The sequence below is a fragment of the Carassius carassius genome, chromosome 30 (genome assembly GCF_963082965.1).
Source record: "Carassius carassius chromosome 30, fCarCar2.1, whole genome shotgun sequence".
In the NCBI taxonomy this organism is placed as follows: domain Eukaryota; kingdom Metazoa; phylum Chordata; class Actinopteri; order Cypriniformes; family Cyprinidae; genus Carassius; species Carassius carassius.
In genome coordinates this window covers 11,499,958-11,519,083 of record NC_081784.1, presented here as the reverse complement: position 1 = coordinate 11,519,083, position 19,126 = coordinate 11,499,958, and the positions used below count along the sequence as shown (strand labels likewise).

At 37.7% G+C, this 19,126-nt stretch overlaps 1 protein-coding gene across 5 annotated transcripts in view; it reads left to right on the top strand.

Moving 5' to 3' along the window:
* Positions 1-19,126, top strand: part of zmiz1a (zinc finger, MIZ-type containing 1a) — a 136,344-nt gene that overhangs the window by 39,763 nt on the left and 77,455 nt on the right. For 4 of the 5 annotated variants that reach the window (XM_059517364.1, XM_059517367.1, XM_059517362.1 and 1 more), the window contains exon 3: positions 15,850-15,924. The exons of the other annotated variant lie outside the window; for it this stretch is intronic. The gene's annotated coding sequence lies outside the window, so the exon portion shown is untranslated. The remainder of the gene's footprint in view (positions 1-15,849; positions 15,925-19,126) is intronic. 5 annotated transcript variants of the gene reach the window in all.

Sequence of the window (19,126 nt, the reverse complement as noted above, 5' to 3'; positions counted from 1 at the left end):
AGCCTTTCCTCCCACACTCCACCTGGAACACTGACACTGCAGTGAGAGGCCCCGCTCCGAAAGCAGTGCTAGAACCACCTCACAAATGTTTACCTTTTCCAAAGGGCATATGCTCTTGTCTTTTTTCCCACTCTCAGAACAAAGCAACATATAGCTTTGAGGATTGAACAGATGCTTATCACTGCCAGATTTGTATCTGAAACTTCTTAATTAGCATGTATGTGTAATGAAATATGCCATTCATTAAGGTGTAATTGTAATTTTACACTTGCTTTGTACCGAGACGGGAGCCTTGATGTGATCGCAGGCGACCTTTCCATTGCTGTTTATAAAGAGACTGTATCCTGAACATGCTTTAACAGTTAACCTCATTAAAGCAAAGGAGGGGCAATACTTCCTGAAGGGGTCTCGACAACTTTCTTTTTTCACTGTTTCTCCTTTTCATTTCCACAGATTTTTAATTTCACTTCTCTTTTGTGTTCATCACTGTAAAATTTGTATTAATCATCTGCATTTTATCAAGTCTTCCAGAACAATATATTTAAAGGGTCACTCCACCCATTTGCATTAAGAGGTCCATTGTTAGAAAACCAGTCATACTATTGAATGGTTGTGCAACATTCTCTCATTTTCCCCTGAGACGAGAGAAATCCACTATTTACCTTTTTCACTTCCTCCTACAATGACGCAAAAATCGTCATTTGACGTCATTGTAGGAGGAAGTGTAAAAAGGGTGGATTTCTGTAAAGACTACAAGCACAAGTAGTCTGCCCATAGGGGGTTGTACCCAATGCGCTAACAGACCTATCACAGATCAGTGCCCGTGCGTTTGATTTCACCGGGAGAAACTTTTCGAAAATATGGAGGAAAATACTGATTTTTCAGACGGATGCATTGGGGAGGATTTTGATTTATACGAAGTTATGTTAGAAACGGATGTTCGTGGCTACCTTTATGAGCCACAGTACATCGACGAGCAGCTAAAAAAACATGATAAGCGTCAAACTAACACAGTAAAACATGGTTGATTTACATCGATAATAGCAAACTTATTTATAACTTTTAGCTAAGTGTCTAACGTTACATTATTACGTTACATACTAACTTTACTTACTCATTTCTTGACAAGTGTAACGTTAGTTACTGAGGCAGACACATTAAAACAACAAGCGAGCAAAACATACAAGATATTTAGTTCGTAAACAGAAAAATCATAGGAGATGTGTTTCTTTACACCAGACGACTATGTCAGTGTGTGTTCTCAGTCAGAAATAACATTACCTCCAGGCAAATGCGTTTAGTGCTGCTAGTGCTGGTGGTTCCCGACGTTCCTGGCTTTTCGTCGTCATCGTCTGGCAAGGAAAATACTGAAGGAATTGCGTTTTTCAAAAGCGCGGGTCTCTTCAATCCTAGGGGGTTAGGCTTATAATCTTCGGGCTTGAAATGTAAACTGCACACCGTCTGATTTTTTTAGTGCTTCAAGTGTTGTGTCCTCACCGAACTTAGGGTTATTGATAACGTTAGCCCGTAGCCACTTTTTGCACAAGTCCGTATCTTTCGGGAATCTGTGAATACTTACTCCGGGTATTTTCCTTGTTCTTGAACAACATCCCGGTACTATGCAAGTGCACACCATTTTGTCACAAAAACATTAATTGGGTCGCAAAATAACTCTTCACAACAAATTGTGCCAAATAATTTACAATCGGTAGCGTAGAGGAGAGCTCAACTATAATCCACATTGATGGGCGGAGTAGTGGGAGTGGCCTGCGGAGCTGAGCATTGCAATGCACTATGGGGATTGTTGTCTACAGTCCACAAGCTCTAAAAAGTTATTTTCTGCCTTTTATAGGCCCAGAAGGACCAAAATAAAAAAAAGATACTATTCTACTACATATATGACCCACTTTCAATACACATTCATGTCTCCACGGGTGGAATGACCCTTTAAGATATTAAAACGTTTTCCCCATATTTTTTTGTACTTTATAAAAATGTAAGACAAATTTCTAAAAACGACTTAATATTTTATATTCATATGTTATATTAATATTTTACTCCTGGTTTTATAGATTTGAACCATAATAATTTAAATAATTTATAAAATATGTAAATGTACATATAATTAAAAATGAATAAAACATATTTTATATGTACTTATTGTTATTATTATTATTAATAATAATGCTGTTATTGTAATAATTCTTATTTTTGCTTTAAACTTTAAACATGTTAGTATTATTATTAATTTTAGTTAATTTATAAACATTAAAGGGTTAGTTCACCCAAAAATGAAAATTAGCCCATACATTACTCACCCTCAAGTCATCATATGTGTATACCACTTTCTTTTTCAGATGAATCCAGTCAGTTGTATTAAAAAAAATATTAATTAAGCTGTCCCTAATTAATTAAAAATGATTTGATCTTTCAAGCTGTTTAATGCCACTTAGCGGGTGTTGCAGTACATCAGTTAAAAAGAGTTAAATAAAAAGCGCCCATCCTTAATAAAAAGTGTCTCACACAGCTCCGGGGCTTAACCAAGTCCTCCTGTAGCAAATCGCTGCGTTTTTGTAGGAAAAATAACCATATTTAAAACATAATAATCAATTTAATCTATTTTGCACTCACAGCTCCAGGCAGATGATGTATGATGTCGCCTTTGCGAATGCCCTGCTCAGAAGAGAGGAACGCAGAGGCACTGGAAGAGATTACAGCAAAACACAGCTCAATAATTAGAAGTACAAAACAAGGATTTGTAAAGAATGTCAGAGGATTTTGATATAAGCCGAGACTGGTTTTCCATTTGCTAAAATAAGGATACTTTGCTTCCTTGCCCCCCACCCATAGCAAACGTTAGTTTTCACGATACTCACTGGTGCATGCACAACGCTGACCTCATATGTCATCCGCCCGGAGCTGCTTCTATGTTTAACTGTTGGTGCAAGCTAAATTAAAGTGATTATTAAGTTTTTAATATGGATATTTTTATCAAATATGCATCTGTTCACTACAGGGAAGTCGTGGCCTAGTGGTTAGAGAGTTTGACTCCTTACCCTAGGGTTGTGGGTCCGAATCTCTGGCCGATTCTGAGTATGGGTCACCATACTTGGCTGAATGTCATGTCAGTACACTATAGGAGACCTTTGTTCACCCCCTGGTGCTGTGTGAGAGATAGGCCCTCTTAGAGAAAAGATATAATAGATCTGATGCCACATCTCTGAGGATCCTTAGACTTTGGAACAACACCCATTCAAAAAAAAAAGCCATTTCAGGTCACATAGCTGCCTTGTAGAAGAGGTCCTTGCCACCTAGGTGGTCAAAGACCTATATGTGCAAACCAACTTTCACGAGTGAGCTAGAATATGCCAGTCATTGAGAATGTGAATGCCCGCTTCCCTTTAAGAGTTAAGGGCAGCCTCCGCGACTTCTGTGAAGATACAAGGAGACGGGGACAGCTCAATGAGAAGAACTTTGTACTAATATGCCTGTCCTTTGAAGGCAAAAAAAAGAACAACCTGAGTCTTGGAAGGACTGAGACATGAAAGCACGCATCCTTCAGGTCTATTGCCATGAACCAGTCTCAGTACCTGACACATGTTAACATTGAAAAACCGTAGCATTCTCGCCTCACACTGAAGTAGCAAAATGGCACTGAACTTAGGCAGATGCCTGGTGAACTGAATCACATAGCCGAGCCGAATTGTTGTGAGGAGCCATCAGGTAAGGGCTGGGAAGCTTAACCAGGCATCCAGACACCTTGCCATCAGTCTCACTGGAATTACATTTGATGTACCTAGGGCAGGGTTCCTGCAGCTTTGTGAAACAGAAGTCACAGTTGCTGAGGATGTAAGTCATTTGGGGTGCACAATGCCTTGTCCGCTAGGTCAAAGAAGCTTCAGACAAATGCGGGAACTGGATTTAGCTGACATGTGTCATACTGACTTAGTGACTGTCTGTTCTGATGCCCAATCTTAGTGTACATGGGAGGGCCACAAATGCCAGGAGTGTGACCAGGAAAGAAGAAAATAACTGTTTTTTTGGGCGCTGTTATGTAAATCTTCCCACACAGTGACGTAGACATGTGGATCGAATTTAATGCAAATCAACATTAAATTTTTTTTTCATATAGACGTTTAGTCAAGTGGACTATCTGTATGCTGTTGATCAACTGTACAATCCATTGAGTGTCCTTTATTTCTATCCCTTGGAGCCTTGTTTCCCTTCCTGTCAAATATTACCCTGACTAAAGTCTATTATTTCAGTCTTAAGTGACACATAATCTTTTAGAAATCAATTTTTTTCAGTTGGTGTTCAAGAAAAATGTCCAATCTATTTTGGAAACAGTTGTGCTTTTTAATATTTTGTGGAAATGTGATAATGTTTTAGGATTCTTTGATGAATAGTGTTCAAAATAACATCATTTATGTGAAAACATTTTTTTGTAGCATTATAAATCTTTACTATTATTTTTGATCAAATTAATATGTCCTTGCTTAACAAAAGTATAAAAAAACAATGTTGAAAATACAACGATGATCTTAGTCACAGCAATTAACCTACATTTACACAAGGTATGTGTAAGTTGAGAAAAGCAGCATGTTAGTAAATATTTTCAACAAAAAGACCATAAAAATGCTTTTCTGAGAGTTATGGTAATGAATCAGTGAATCATTTCAAATAAACTGTTAATTTACGTTAATGTGGATGAACCGATTCACAGAAATGAACCTGACTCCTGAACATTTAATTTATTACTGCAGTTTATTTGATTGTATATCTGCATAACTAATATATGTCTACCAAAAAGGTATTTATCACAAAAAAAAGCTAAAAGACTAAGCTGCTACAATATGGCCTTTCGCACCGCAGGAACCTTTTCAGAGTACCAGAACCTTTTTAGTACCAAACTGCCTTTTTCGTGAACCAAATTAGCTCCTACTCCGAAGCAGGGTCTAACCAGCACAACTGGTACTAAACGTGACGTAAGTAGACACTGATTGGCCAAACGTGTTCGAAAACGCCCTTACCCACCATGATTTAAAACACAGTGTAAACATACTGTAAACATTGTGTCAACTTATTTCACAAGTGTGATGAACAGCAATAGATGGATGGACACTGAAGTGCAGGCACTTGTAGCAAATGTAGCACTGCCAGTTGTCATTGGAGATTCTTAATCCTCCTTTCCTTTCAGTCGCTTTACGTATACGTCGACATTCCATATCCATTGTTGTGAAACCCGCAAGACGCAACAAAAACACCGCTCCAATCACAGCGTCCTCTATCCTCCTGTTGTTCACGTTGTTGTTCTTTTGTTGAACGTCATGCACAAATAACATTGCTGTCGACCAGCTTACGCCATGTCCTAGAACACATGATCTATGTGAATGCAACCCTTAAAATGGTACTGGGATATAGTTCGCGCAAGAACATCCCAGTACTTTAGTACTGTACATTTAGTTCTGGAACTAAAGCAGTGCGAAAGGCCCTAATAATACACCAGCCTAAATCTGTCAAATAAGACAGCTTTGCCAAGAATTGTCTATATACTGGCACTTTGTTGTTGTTAATGGATGTTTGCCATTGTTACTTTACTTTTTTTTCCCATTGTTGGCTCAGATTAAGGTCAACACCCCTTTTGAATGGAAGTTGTTGAAACAAGCTGAAATATCCCTTCTACCCATGCCAAAAGTGCATTCATGAAAAGCACTGACTGTGCAATGCGGGACAGATGTGGTGATTCCTCTGGAAATATGTCTTTGTGTAAATGGGAAATTAAAGCTTAGGCTGGGATGTTCTTCATCTCACTTCTGGAGCTGAAGAGGCACAGTATTTTGCATCTGTGTTGTGTTTATGCTAGTGACAGCTAGCATCCTGATGGGGGTCACAGTTTGACACTATGACAAAGCTGATAGTCAAGAACACTGTTCCAGTGTACCATACATTTGAGCATTCAATGTGGTCTTGTAACCTATTGATTTTAGGAACCCAGTAACAGCTCACTGCAAAATTATTTAGCTTTTTTGTAACTTCAGAGCTTTAGGTTTTGTTTTTGTGATTTGTGTGGAAAATAATGGCTTGTGCATTATTCATTCTTTTTCTTTTTATGTTCCACAGTAAAAAAAGAAGCTCGACTTGAAATTATTGTTACTCATAGTTGTCATAACAGTGAGATATAAACTTTTCCTTTGTCAGTTGCTCGCCAATGAAACAAACATCTGAATCATTAAATGCACAGACGTGTGCTACCCTTGACAGGAAGCTATATGATTACAAAAGCTGTTTTCTGTTAGCCTGCCAGGCTATGCAGCCATGATGAATGAGTGTAATATACAGTGCATCAAGAGTGGACACATGCATTAATGGCTCTGAATAATTTGAGCAATACATTTCAAATGCTACTTTCACACAGAGGCTGATTGTTTCTGAATGATTTAATCTTGAGTTGTGTCTCTCCCCTCCCATTCGTGTCAGTAAACAGGAAAACAATGTGCTCATTTGAATAATATCACAAATTGTGTAATTCCTGGCAGTCCCGGGCTGTGCCGTGTGAAAGGTGCCAGCCCTCAAGCTCTGAGTGAACAAAAACAAATCACTGCATTGCTTACACAATTACAAACCTGCTTACTATTCATCTGCACAGGATATGCGAATTACTTATCTGAATGCGTCTCCAGATATTATCACTAGTGCACAGTGTTGCACAGATTGAGATGTACGAGATATAGATTCCCTAAGCAGATCGGTGTGCATATGCATAAGAAAAATCTGGCTGGAATAATAGACATATCTTTTTAATGTATTAGAGACTATCAAAGAGACCGTATAATATCTAGGAAAAAGGAACCCATTTGCCCCACTTTTTTGTTCTTTTTACTGAGCCAGTTAAAAAGATTCAAAATGGTGTTTTGAATCAAGCTGATTTATCCAGTGAATCATTCCGAGCCATTACTGACTCACTCACTGTGAATCATTTTTCGGTTCTGTTGCATTTGATATGAAATGAGTATCATTATAGTGGTGTTAATTTTAAGCGTGTCAGACTTAACATTAATCTAATTACTAAATGGTTGTTCATATAATGCATTTTAAATATATATATTCATTACAGAGTTGTCTTTTGGCACTGGAAATTATGTAGGTACTGCTAATTGCAATTTAATTCAGTATTCAGCCATCTAGAATTTGAAGTGATCCTTCAGTTTATTTTCCCTCAGACATCTAAAAGAAATCACTTGGCTCCTAAATGTTTCATTTTTTGAGCCAATAGCTTCTTAATAGTTGTTCTGGTCTGGATCCCTGGAAGAGCTTGAAGTATTGGGGTGGAGGCTGAACTCAAACAAAGCCTTGAATTATCAGAACATACCGTCTCATCCAGCTGCACTGATTATATGAATTTCTCTCATTTATTTGCTGGCGATTTAGGGCGTTCACGATGTTGGTGTTGCTCGTTGGCAGATCTATCTGGAGTTGATTTACAGATGCAGTCTGTTGGATAGAAAATCTGAGCCTATTATGATTCTGCCCAGACCAACATTAAAATGTGTATTTATTGCACTTCCAGTTTTTATGTGTGATCCGTAGCAGGCGGCGTGCACCAGATTGGATGCTCTCATTTGACAAACCTCCATTTTGCTTTTATCTGACAGCAGTCATCCCGACGCATTACATCCAGCATACTCATACTACTTCTCCAATCATATATTTTCATTTTCTCCTTCAAACTCTGAGCTCTTTATAGACTCTATAAAGAAATACAGATGTTCCAAGTTTTTGGGTTTCCCCCACCCCAGGCTCCCCATGTTGGGTCCCGGTGCCATCTTTGGTTCAAGGCCCCCAGAAGGATCAGCAGATGTGTAGCAGTGTTCCCTCTCTCAGAACTGCCGTAACAAAGTAATTAAGGAGCTGAAATGATAAGGAAATTTTATAGTGTCAGTAAGGATGTCTCTGAATGTCTACGAGGAAAGAGGAGTGTGGAATGCATTTTAAAGCAGCAGGGCATTCAAGAGCTGAATGAAAATGATTCCATCTCCAACGAGGCCTCCTGTAGCCCCACACCTTCTGGAGGAGGAAAGCTTGAAACACATCCAGACTGAGTTTAAGGCCTTGGCGCTAGTGTTAATGAAGCACAGAGAGGGAGGGAGAAGGGGCCTCTGATATGTGTTTAATTAGCACAGGGTCTAGCTAACTGACTATTAAACTTCTGATTACAGTGTGGAATTTCACTTAAATTAAGGAGTTCAAGAACTCTTTGAATGGAAGTGATGGCAGGAATAGGACAGTTGTTCAAGTAGGTAGCTTACTGGTTCTTGGCTTTTAAAAGATTTTTTTAATTACAATTAAGAATATTTTATCTCAATTCATTTCTCCATTGCAAAAAAATTTATAACAATATTTGATTAGTGCAATTTAGTATTGTTTTATCACAGAAAATTCTCAATAGTTAATGAAAATGTAAACATTTAATATCATAGTTTTATTATTTATTAAATTATAATCATTAATTTTGAAATGTTTATATAAAAATGGTCATAAAATGGTAATTTTTAGTCCTAAAAATGGGTTTCATTTTCTTTTTGGGGTGTAACAACACTTGAATACATTTTTTGTGAGATTAATATGACTGGTTAGAGTTTTGGAGCCAAGTTGTAATGCTTAGCATGAATCATTCAGCTAAAAAGGTTAAGTGTCACAAGCTATCCGCTGACGTTCTTAGATATTTCACACATGTACAAGCACGGTTTAAACTGTTTTGAGAGGCAAATAGCTGCATGGCTGCGTGAGCTGCAGTATGTTGTTGTACCGTCCAGACCCAGATACCAGAGAGTGAGTTATTCCCTGCACCATGACCTGATTAATTGAGAACGGCTGAGGTTGTCTGTGGGTTGTGTTCAGGCTCCAATCGCTGCCCTAGCCTCATCCATCTCAAATGCTTGTGTCTAAAGGTTGGCCACCGAACGCTGACCCCTCGCCTCAGCTGCAGACAAAAAGTCAGTGTGCTTAAGTTGATTGAATGAGAGTGAGCAAGAGAGTGAGTGAGGGATCAAGAGAGAAAGATAGTGCCAGAGCGAGCGAGAGACAAAAAGAGGCAACATTTAGACAGCTGCACGCGTAGCACCATGTATCCATGTCTGTCAAAGGAAGATATTTCTGTCTCCTTAGTGCGGCACACAGGCTTCCAAGCAGGCCATCTCAATGTCATCACCGTCACCCTGCTGTCATTGGCTAAAAAGGCCCGGCTGCGTGCATGCCTGAAGAACAGTGTGTGCTGGAGTTAAGGGCTCTGCTAGCCCAGGCCTAATTGGAGTGCTTCAGTCAGGCAGCTTGACTCATCAAAAATTACTGGGAGCAGTGCTCTTAATAGGAAAGCAGAGAAGAATGACAATAAGGTCATGAAACCACCACATCCAATGGCAACGATCACATTCCAAGGCTGTGGTAGTTATATCTTATGAACACCTCATGTTGACAGTGTATGCAATGATAGATGGTCACATGGCGTTGAGAATGAAACCTGTAATGTTGATACAGTCAGGGTCCAAAAATAACACTTGTGCCAAATGCAAGTAAAAATTGGCTTTGGTGAGTACAAAACGTCACTTTCTTTGGAGCTGCAACATAATATGTGGTTTAAATGAATTGAAAGAAGAGTCTGACCTCACTGATATAAGTGACATGAGCAAATTAAATCAGCCATTAACTAAAAAAAACATCTGTTTTGACTTGGATCTTAAGCTTCAGTCAGTGGAAAATGTTAACTTTTCTGTTTACATGTTACACACAAATAACATTAAGGCACCAAAATGAGAAGTATGAAAATCAATAAAAATAAATCTTCAATACATTGTTGTTGTTTTATATCTTTAAATAATCATTTTATATATATTCATTTATTTACTAGTATTATTTATGAATGTTATTATTAATGGTTATTAATGTGTGTGGAGGCATATTGTGAATAATACATAATATTAGTATTAGTATATATTTGTATTATTATTATGATGATGATAATTATTCTACTTTAGTTTTTTTTTTTATATGTGTGTGTGCATGTATATGTGTGCCAAAGTATCAGTGACATCTGAGCTGTGGGAGCCCAATTCAAATCAAAGCAATGCTGAGAGATTTCTTGTGTCAGGCTGCCAACGCCTCTCATATACCGAAGGTTAGATTGATAGCCTGAACCTGCTGTTGACTTATATCTGATGAAGCTACCAGTTTGCATTTCTCAAAGTCTTTCATTGACATTTGGTTCCAGAGATTTCTTGTTTTCATGTAAATGTGAGTGTGAACATGCAAACCAAAACTGAATTGTCATTTGGAAGGCACATACATGGCACATTTGTTGAAAGGTCAGAAACTGAAGCATTGCATTCGGTGCTTCCTAAAGATTGCTTTGTAACCTCATGGCACACATGCTTTTGCGGTGAAACGTGAGGGGGGTGTTTATGTTCTTTAAGTTAAGATTTTCATGGTTATCTATGGAAGAAACCTGGCCTACTGGCTCTGTTCTGATGAGCTTACTTCACTCCGCAGCTGCAGAAATATTCTCTCTCACTGAGCTGCAGGGACATGCCAGTATTTTCATTCCTAACTTCAGGCATTTCCGAGCGCTAACAAAGGGAGAGTGAGGTGATGAAACCAGGGTGGATGGAAGTTGATTTCCAAAAGCACCAGATAGATTTAAGGTTCGTTCAGAAATATTTCATGCCGTTTCTTCATTATAAATATTGTTTCAGTAGATGTTTTCTCATCAAGACAAGTCTTTTTCTTAAATTTGTTTTTTAATTTTATCTTACTGACACAAATTTTCCACCAAGTAGAGAAGACTGGGACTTCTTGTCACACAGGAAAGGTTCAATTGTGTGAAAAAGTGAAGTAAAAAGTGTGACAACACTAGTCTAAATGCCACATCAGCACATCTTTTCTCTCCATTTAATTGCTTTACTATATATTTTTTTAAACTGGCGGTATTGGAAAATTACAAGCTAGCGCTCAAGTCACCATCTTGTTTTTAATCCTTTTGGAAACCGCTTCCCTCCTGTCTAATGCTGGTGGATGAGCCCAGAGTAACACTGCCTGCTTAAACCGGAATCCCACTCATTTCTGTCGAGTTACGCTCAATCTTCTTCCATTGACCACTGGGAAGGCTCCTGCTGAGGATTGACAGGGAGAGCCTCTGACAGGCGGATACCAATAAACAGGGAATTGCCCTTCCAGAGAAAATAGCTCTGTAATTGCTGGGTACGTTCAAGCTCAGCCGCAAAGAAAAGGCTAGAGTGGGCCTGTGCATTTTTCTTCCCTGTGTCAGGGTTGTAGATGTGTCAGCAAGCCTCTCGCTCTTGTGCGCATGGCTGTGGCTGTCTGCTCGACTTGGCCCGCTGGTGGAGGCCCAGCTGAATGCTTAGTGTTTGGCAGGCTTGGACACTTGCCTGTATAACTGGAGTTTGAATGAAAGGGGCCTTGTGAACTTTCGGGCTACTGTGGCAATTTCCAGCTGCCGAGCGAAGTAATTAAAAATCTTTAGCGATATTGCTGAAACGTGTAGAGTTGCTGGAAACACATTGTGAGGCTAGATTCAATCTTGATTCTTGTTCCTTTCTCTTGATTTTGTTCATGGCTCTCTCTGGTTTCAAATGCACACATTTGCACTTTGCATCATTGGATCTTGGACTCGCTTTTTGAATGTGGTTTGCACCTCTCTTTTTTGTTTTTCTTTGCACTTGATTGCCACTCACTGTCTCTGACAAAGAGCCTTTTTGATTGAGAAGAAACAAGTTTTTGGTTATATTAAAACCCATCTACAGTATCCAGGATTATATGGACATGAGAAAACTGGAAATATTATGGATTTCTTTTTTTAAATAATAAATTCTTATTAAAATAATGAACGTTTATATAAATATTATTAATAATAAAAATAATAATTATTATTATTGTTGTTATTATTATTTTATCTAAATACATAACTAGATTAGCTAGATAGATTTTGTAGTATATAAACATTCCTTATATTGAATAATATTACTAGTGCAACAACCACTACTACTACAAATTATTACTGAATGATTTTTATATGGATATTCTTCAAAAATCTAACATTATCATGCAACTTATAATATTATATTATATTATATTATATTATATTATATTATATTATATTATATTATATTATATTATATTATATTATATTATTGCCCTGTAACATGGAAAAGTGTGAAACTGTTACTTTGCAGTCTGACATGAGCTTTTTCTTCTTCACTGATGACCCTCTTAGAGTGTGTCTTGCGTACTACAGTTACTGAGTAAATAAGAGCTGCAGAAAACATGGTGACCGATGTCTTACATCACTCTCATGTGATTGGCTGTGAGTTTTTTATTGTCTGTGTGAAGTCTCATTACCCACTGCCCCTGGAAAAGAGCCTAATAAGGCAGGCAACAGTCTGCGGTCTCTATTGAACTGTACAGAGAAAAATAAAGGTCTCCACCACATGTAAGGACACATGCTTGCTAATTTGTATGTCCACAGAATGCTCATGTTGTGCCTTTTTTACCAGTCAGAACAAATATATGCTCTGATTTTGATGCAGAAAACCAATTTGGGAAAAAGATGTCCCTCCAGCGGGTTAAGCCCTAAATGAATTATTCAGATCTGCATGTTGTGTGTTTTGCCGGCCCATTCTACTTAATGGCATCTTTTATGACATGCATCAGAGACGACTCCAGATGCAAGACAGCCTCTGCATTCCAGCTTTCTGCATTGCCTCACTGTGTGCCTGAGAAACAAAGCTTAAAATGCTGGAATTCATTTCACTTTTAGTGTCCCATTAATAAATGATTCGCAAATCAATGGCTGCTTTTGTCATGTAATTTGTTTCCGTGCTCGGTTTTGTGATAATGTTTTGCAAGCAAGGCTCTTTGGATCAATATGAGATTGAGGGGAAAAACACAAGCCTGGCTTCTATTTTTCTCTTCAAATATTTGGAAAATGATACAGTTGGTGCATTACCTCATCCAGAACAATTTATCTTCTTAAAGGAATGCTAGTTTCTGTTCAGATAGGAACAACAGAAGTGTATTTGAACATGCTAGTGTAAGAAGATTCATATTAAAATGTTATAATCAGAATCAGAATAAGAAAGAGCTTTATCATTCTGTTTATATGCTTGATCAAACACTGATTAGTCTTAATGATGTGTAAGTTAATGTAAATGCCAGAAAATAAGCTTTTATCATGTAAAGATCATTGCCATTTAGGCAAAACAGCAAAACATGCACATTTTCAATGTCCAAACCAGACAAAACCCACTAAATTTGAAATCTTTTTGCAAATTTTTTAGCATTATCAGTTTTTATAATGAGCTGATTTTCAACTCATCAGTGCTTTTGTTGTACATATTACAGCCCTCATCCAAGATGTGCAACACCTCTGCAAGTGTGTGTTTTCTATCTTTGGGTGTTTGTCTGTGTTGTGCTTGGTCTTTCCTCAGCTGCACCTGCACTAATTGTAAGTGTGCAGCTGTGATGTGAGAGCCGTGCTCCAGCTGGGAGGGCTTGTTGAGCTGCCACACAAACCCGGCGAGCTAAACACCCCAGTAAGTCTCTCCTTGACTAGGCTAATGAGTGTGGAGCACAGACAATGCACCCCAATCCAACAGCCCATCTGAGCGGCACTGCAGTCCAAGAACCGGAGGAGGCCGGCTATAGACAGCTCTCAGTTTGTGCCCCGTGACCGTGAAAGTGTGGATAATCAAGCCTTTGCTGTCTCGGCCTCCTGTATCCCGACTGTGTCTTTCCTTTATTGTTCGTATCAGTCCTTCTCATGGGTTTCGATCACGCTGAGTGACTCCAGATCAGTCATCCAGCCTGAAGTTTATTTTTTCTTCAGAAGTAAATAATACTTGCTCTGTCACGAAGGTTTCATGTTCATGCAGGGTTTTTGTATTATTTATTATTATAAAATTTGTCTTATTGCTTTTTAAAGGTTTCAGAAAGACATGCATTAGTTTTTTCTTTATAAAAATGTATTTTATTTTATTATTATTATAAATTTTATATTAATTATTTTTAATAAATCAAAAATAAACGTTTTAAATTTTTAATAGTTTTATTATTTAGCATTTAATATGTATTATTTTTGTTCATTTTATTATGATGCTGGAAGTTTCAGCAGATGTGGGTTTCGATAACCTAATTGTACCAATTAAAACAGTAGTAGCCCATTGAAATCTGGAGCAGTGGCAGTCCTTAAGGAATAACCTATAACATCCTCGTGTCTAAACCTTATTTAAGTAAGTCCTTGGGCATCGTGTCCGGAATAACACTGGTGGATGTTCTTTGTGTAGGACGTTAATTTGCACTTCACATTTTGTCTGTTCTCAAATTCTTAATGCAAGTACTGTGGAGCATTTTGTTAATTAAAAGGATATGTCCAATTTAATTTGACTCAAAAATAAGAAAATAAATGAGAGGGTCACAGCACCCAACCAGATTTGAGTCTAATTTAATAGCATGTGTGGGACTTATTATTTTTTATTTTCATCATCATCATTCTGGTATCCGTAGTCACTATGACCCGACACAATTATAATATTCTGCTATATCAAAAGTGGTATGTGGATATTAGAAATAAAATCAGGATAAATTAGTCCGTTAATAGTCAAAGCATGATCCCATTAAGGTTATCAGTAGTTTTGCTTTACCAAAAGCTGACTTGAAACCCTGCACCCCAGTCGCATGCAGAGGGCCGAAAATTGGACAGATCCCTTTAGATTATACATCCATTTTTTCAGGTTCGATGACAGTTGCATGACAGGATACGGATGGTGGTGCTGTAGAAGCTGAAGAGAAAGATAAACAAAGACCGTTTTATATAAACCGATTATTGCTGCCTTCATGTCATGTCAGAATTATCGTATTTTACGAGAAGAGTGCATGTGTGTCATAAGTGCCATTTAGAAATCCTGGATTTTCTTTGAACCCTGACTTTTTGAGTCGCGGATGTGTCCATTAAATAAGCACATTGGATGATTTTGCTTATTGGTTATAATTGAGCTGGAGTTGAGAATGTTGACTCTACAATTTAACTTTGGTATTTCTTAGTGCTACATTAGTCCTAAAAAAGCTTCCAGGGTTTGTCTTCAAATTACATGTCTGTCCCCCCCCCCCCCCCCCCCAGAATATTTAATGGTGTAAATAAAAGTTGTAAAATGACTTTTAAACTCACAAGATGTTGTATATTGTAAAATCTCATTGTGTGATTTATAACCTGTGTTGTGGTCTAGGATAGAAATGTTTGTTGTTGGTACTCAAACCACACCCCCACGTGCATACATTAACATTTCATCAGCATTAAATGGACTAACAATTTAAAATAGAAATCGCAAATTACTAATCTAATATATCTCGCATTACAAAACTAAATTCTAAAATCCACAATCATTTAGTTTGATATCTTGTGATGATCAGTTTGTTTGAGGATAAGTTGGATCAGGCCAGTTGTCGGATTAGCAATTTTTTTTATGTTATTAAAGACCTCTTTTTTTTCTTGTAATTAAATTTAATTGTTGTTTCTGAAAAATATTACAGTTGCTGTTCTATGTCATCGCTATAATGGTCAGATTGTTTTCTCTACTTGCTGATAAATGCCACTGATTATAATGGTACATGATCCCATGTGCAGAATGAGTCCAACCGTGTGCTTCCTTTATTTAGCAGTGTGACATTATCAAGCAGGGGAGGTACAGAACGGGGGATTATGAATTCTGAGAAGAACATTTGTAACCGTGCATACCATTTACTTTGGCAAAGGATTAATAAAATGTGTTCTTTTTTAAATTCTAGATCAGTTCTATGATTGATGAGGATATGTGAGTGAATTTGCCAAACACTGAACAAAGAAATCTGCTGCATCCTCCGGTAAGCGCTTTGACTGATGATCCTTCACTGCTCTTTTCTGCAAATGATTGTTCACCTAATCACGGATTTGCACATACATGTGGCACTCTCATGGTGTTGTCTTCAAAAAAACTTTCCCGAATTAACTCGAGTGGCGTAATTGGTGCTAAAAACGGGAAAGCACGCACACTATCGTGTCAGACGCTCATATTTCTTGAGCACAGTCAAACAACGAATTTATTTAGTGTTTTTGAGCAGCAACAGAACGCTCTGTATAACATGAGTCATAATTAGCAACGGGGCCTCTCAAATCACTCGCTTCTTTGTTATTCCTCTTACAACGTCAGTGTCAGTCTTTTTTTTACATGATTATTAAAGGCAGGCACAGTTACTGAGATGAGTTTCTTTGGGGGGAAAAAAATCAGTTTTAGAAGGCAGTCAGAGACATTCATCTAAACGGCACATGTGGCTTAAAGTGTTTTATCCTGAGCCTGTAATACCTTCACCGCTTTCTTCCTGGTCTTGTGTGCTGATGAGACATGGAACTGCTCGAAGGTGAAAATGTTTTTTTTTTTCAAGCATCTACATTATGCTAATGTTTTTGCAAGGGGGTGGAGCCATAAAAGCCAGATTGCCAGAAGAAGAGAAGCCTGTAAATTATGGATGCAAACTGCCATTTCTGCCAGAGCAAAGAAAAGAGAGGTGCTAGGAGAAACCACAAGTCATGCATATCAGATTATCCTTCCTTTACCCCTTCCGCTCCCTCGCTTTTACAAAATTTTCTTATCATGCTTCTTGAGCAAACTTGCACACACAATCTGGGCTGTGTATCTCCAGTCACATGAGGGCCAGAGGTGCTGACGAGCTGGAATGCTTGGCCTGGTATTTCCTGATGCTCACACACACATGTACACAAACACACACTTGCATAAACACACAGGGCAGGCTATATATTTGTAGACGGGGTTCATGTTTGACTTGGTGGCAGAGAAAGTTGCAGAATGTTGAAACACAGATGATGTTTTTAGTGTCACATGATCCTTATAAAATCATTGCAATTTTTCATATATATATACATTTTTGAATAAGTAGATAATTAACATCCTCTCTGATAAAGGCACGTCTTGTTTACAAAAAGATTGTATGAAAACTTACCATCTGCTCTGGCATGTGACAGGCAATTATTTTGTTGAACTGAAAGATTATGTATCATTTAGTTTGGTAATTGGCCCCAGTCATCAACAAAGGGAGAAAAATCAGTCTATATAAAATTATTGAATAATTCCAAGGCTAATTAATTGCTGTATGCATAATAAAAGACTTTCACAAGGTAAAATCTTTAAGATTAATAATTAAAAAATGTTCTTTAAAAAGGTCTGTTTTCAACCTTCAATCTATTTCAGTGATTCATTCTGTTCTGCTTTGTTCCCACCTTCATAAAACGGGGGAATTTCAGATATTTGTGTTTCAACAAGATCAGGTCAGAAGTGGGTGAATCTTTATGAAATTATGTATGTTTGTGGGGGAATAATGGAGCTATTCTTCAGCTCTATGGAAGCCGCTGTACAGTGGTGTGTGGTGGACCTGCCAGAGGCACTAGGGTCTCCTTAAAATAGCTCCAACCCTCAAATGTCAGAAGCTGAGACCGCGCACTGAACACTGGCCATTTGAAAGAGAGCATCAAATAAATCTTTGTGAAGACCTTGCGATTTTTCCTACAGCCAGGAAAACATCCAGTCATTATAAGTTAATCATGTTTTGATTTTGATCTAATCTTGAAACGTGGTGGTCTTTTGACATTTGTGCAGGAATAAATTTCCGTATCATACCACAAACCCACAAATCTGGTTGCATGCATGGCAGGCAGATCCGGAGAGCTAACAGATTGCCCATCAGGATGTTTGTTGACTATGCGGTTAGGATTATTTTTGCTATAATCAGAATGATTTCATACTAAGTCACATGTTTGACATGGGTTCATGATTTCAGTGATTAATTTGACTGCTTCTTGCACTATGTACAGAAGCAGAAAGCTCAGAGAGAATAGAACCAGGGATAATTTCGATATGCCTATGAGTGGCATTAGTAAACAAACCTAACATTCCAAATAAAAACTGAGATACCACACATCTCTAAAAACAACAAACAGTCAGAACAGTACATGCTGTTTCTCAGATATTTATTATTAGTATACCACTATGCTGCTCGATTCTCAAAAATGGTTGAATAAATTTGTTTAGGCAATGTCCAGTATTATTTATTAGTTGTCTTATTCACTAACAACCAGCAATCTAGTTTAACCAGACTTTTTTTTTTTTTTTTTTTTTCTGTGAAACACAAAAGATATATTTTGTCCATACATTGAATGAATGAATTCAGTTGGGTGCAACTTTGTTTGGACCCTAAACATTCTTCAAGATATCTTGAGAGACAATATGCCATAAAGATTTGGAATAACATGAGGGTAAATGATTTTGAGTGAACTATCCCTTTTAAATGAGACACATTTACTTGAGAATCAATAATGCATAACATATTTTAACTGTAAAATTAGACAAATACTCATTAAGAATTGGATTTAGATTGTACATTGTTCACTTAAGCTAGTTAATGTTGCACCATTGCGCCATTACTTCTCACACAAAGTAGGCAGTAATCGGTTTTGTTTACAATTATGATTGATCGTGACAGTATAATTCTTCATATGAAGATCAGAAGATGGAGAAGGGCATTGGAACTTTCTACATATCCATATGTGTAGACAATCTTACTTTTGTCATTTTAAAGAACTGATTTAGGTGTCTGTGGTGGTGACATGATAGTCCCAGTAAAGTATGTCAGAATGTGGTATTTTGTCATCTTACCTAGAACCACATATAAGATGGGGAAATCCGGGCATGCAAAAAACAGTGCAAACAATACTATCAGTGTGTGCAGCTTCTGTTTTGTCCTTAACCTTCTGCCAAAGTTAACGTTGTGACAGTGGTATGGCCTAACGGTATAATAAAATTTACTGTAGCAGTTTGAACAACAAATGAATTCCCGGTTTGGGACATTGGTGTTACGGGCACCTTACATGCTTCACCCTGTGCCCAGGTGAGTATAATCAATGGCTGAATGGTTCATAAATAACATACTTGATTTCTCAGGCTCAGTGCTTGGCTGTAGTGAACTCCCGCTACGACACCTCATGTGTACTTTTAACCTTGCTTGAGCAGACAGA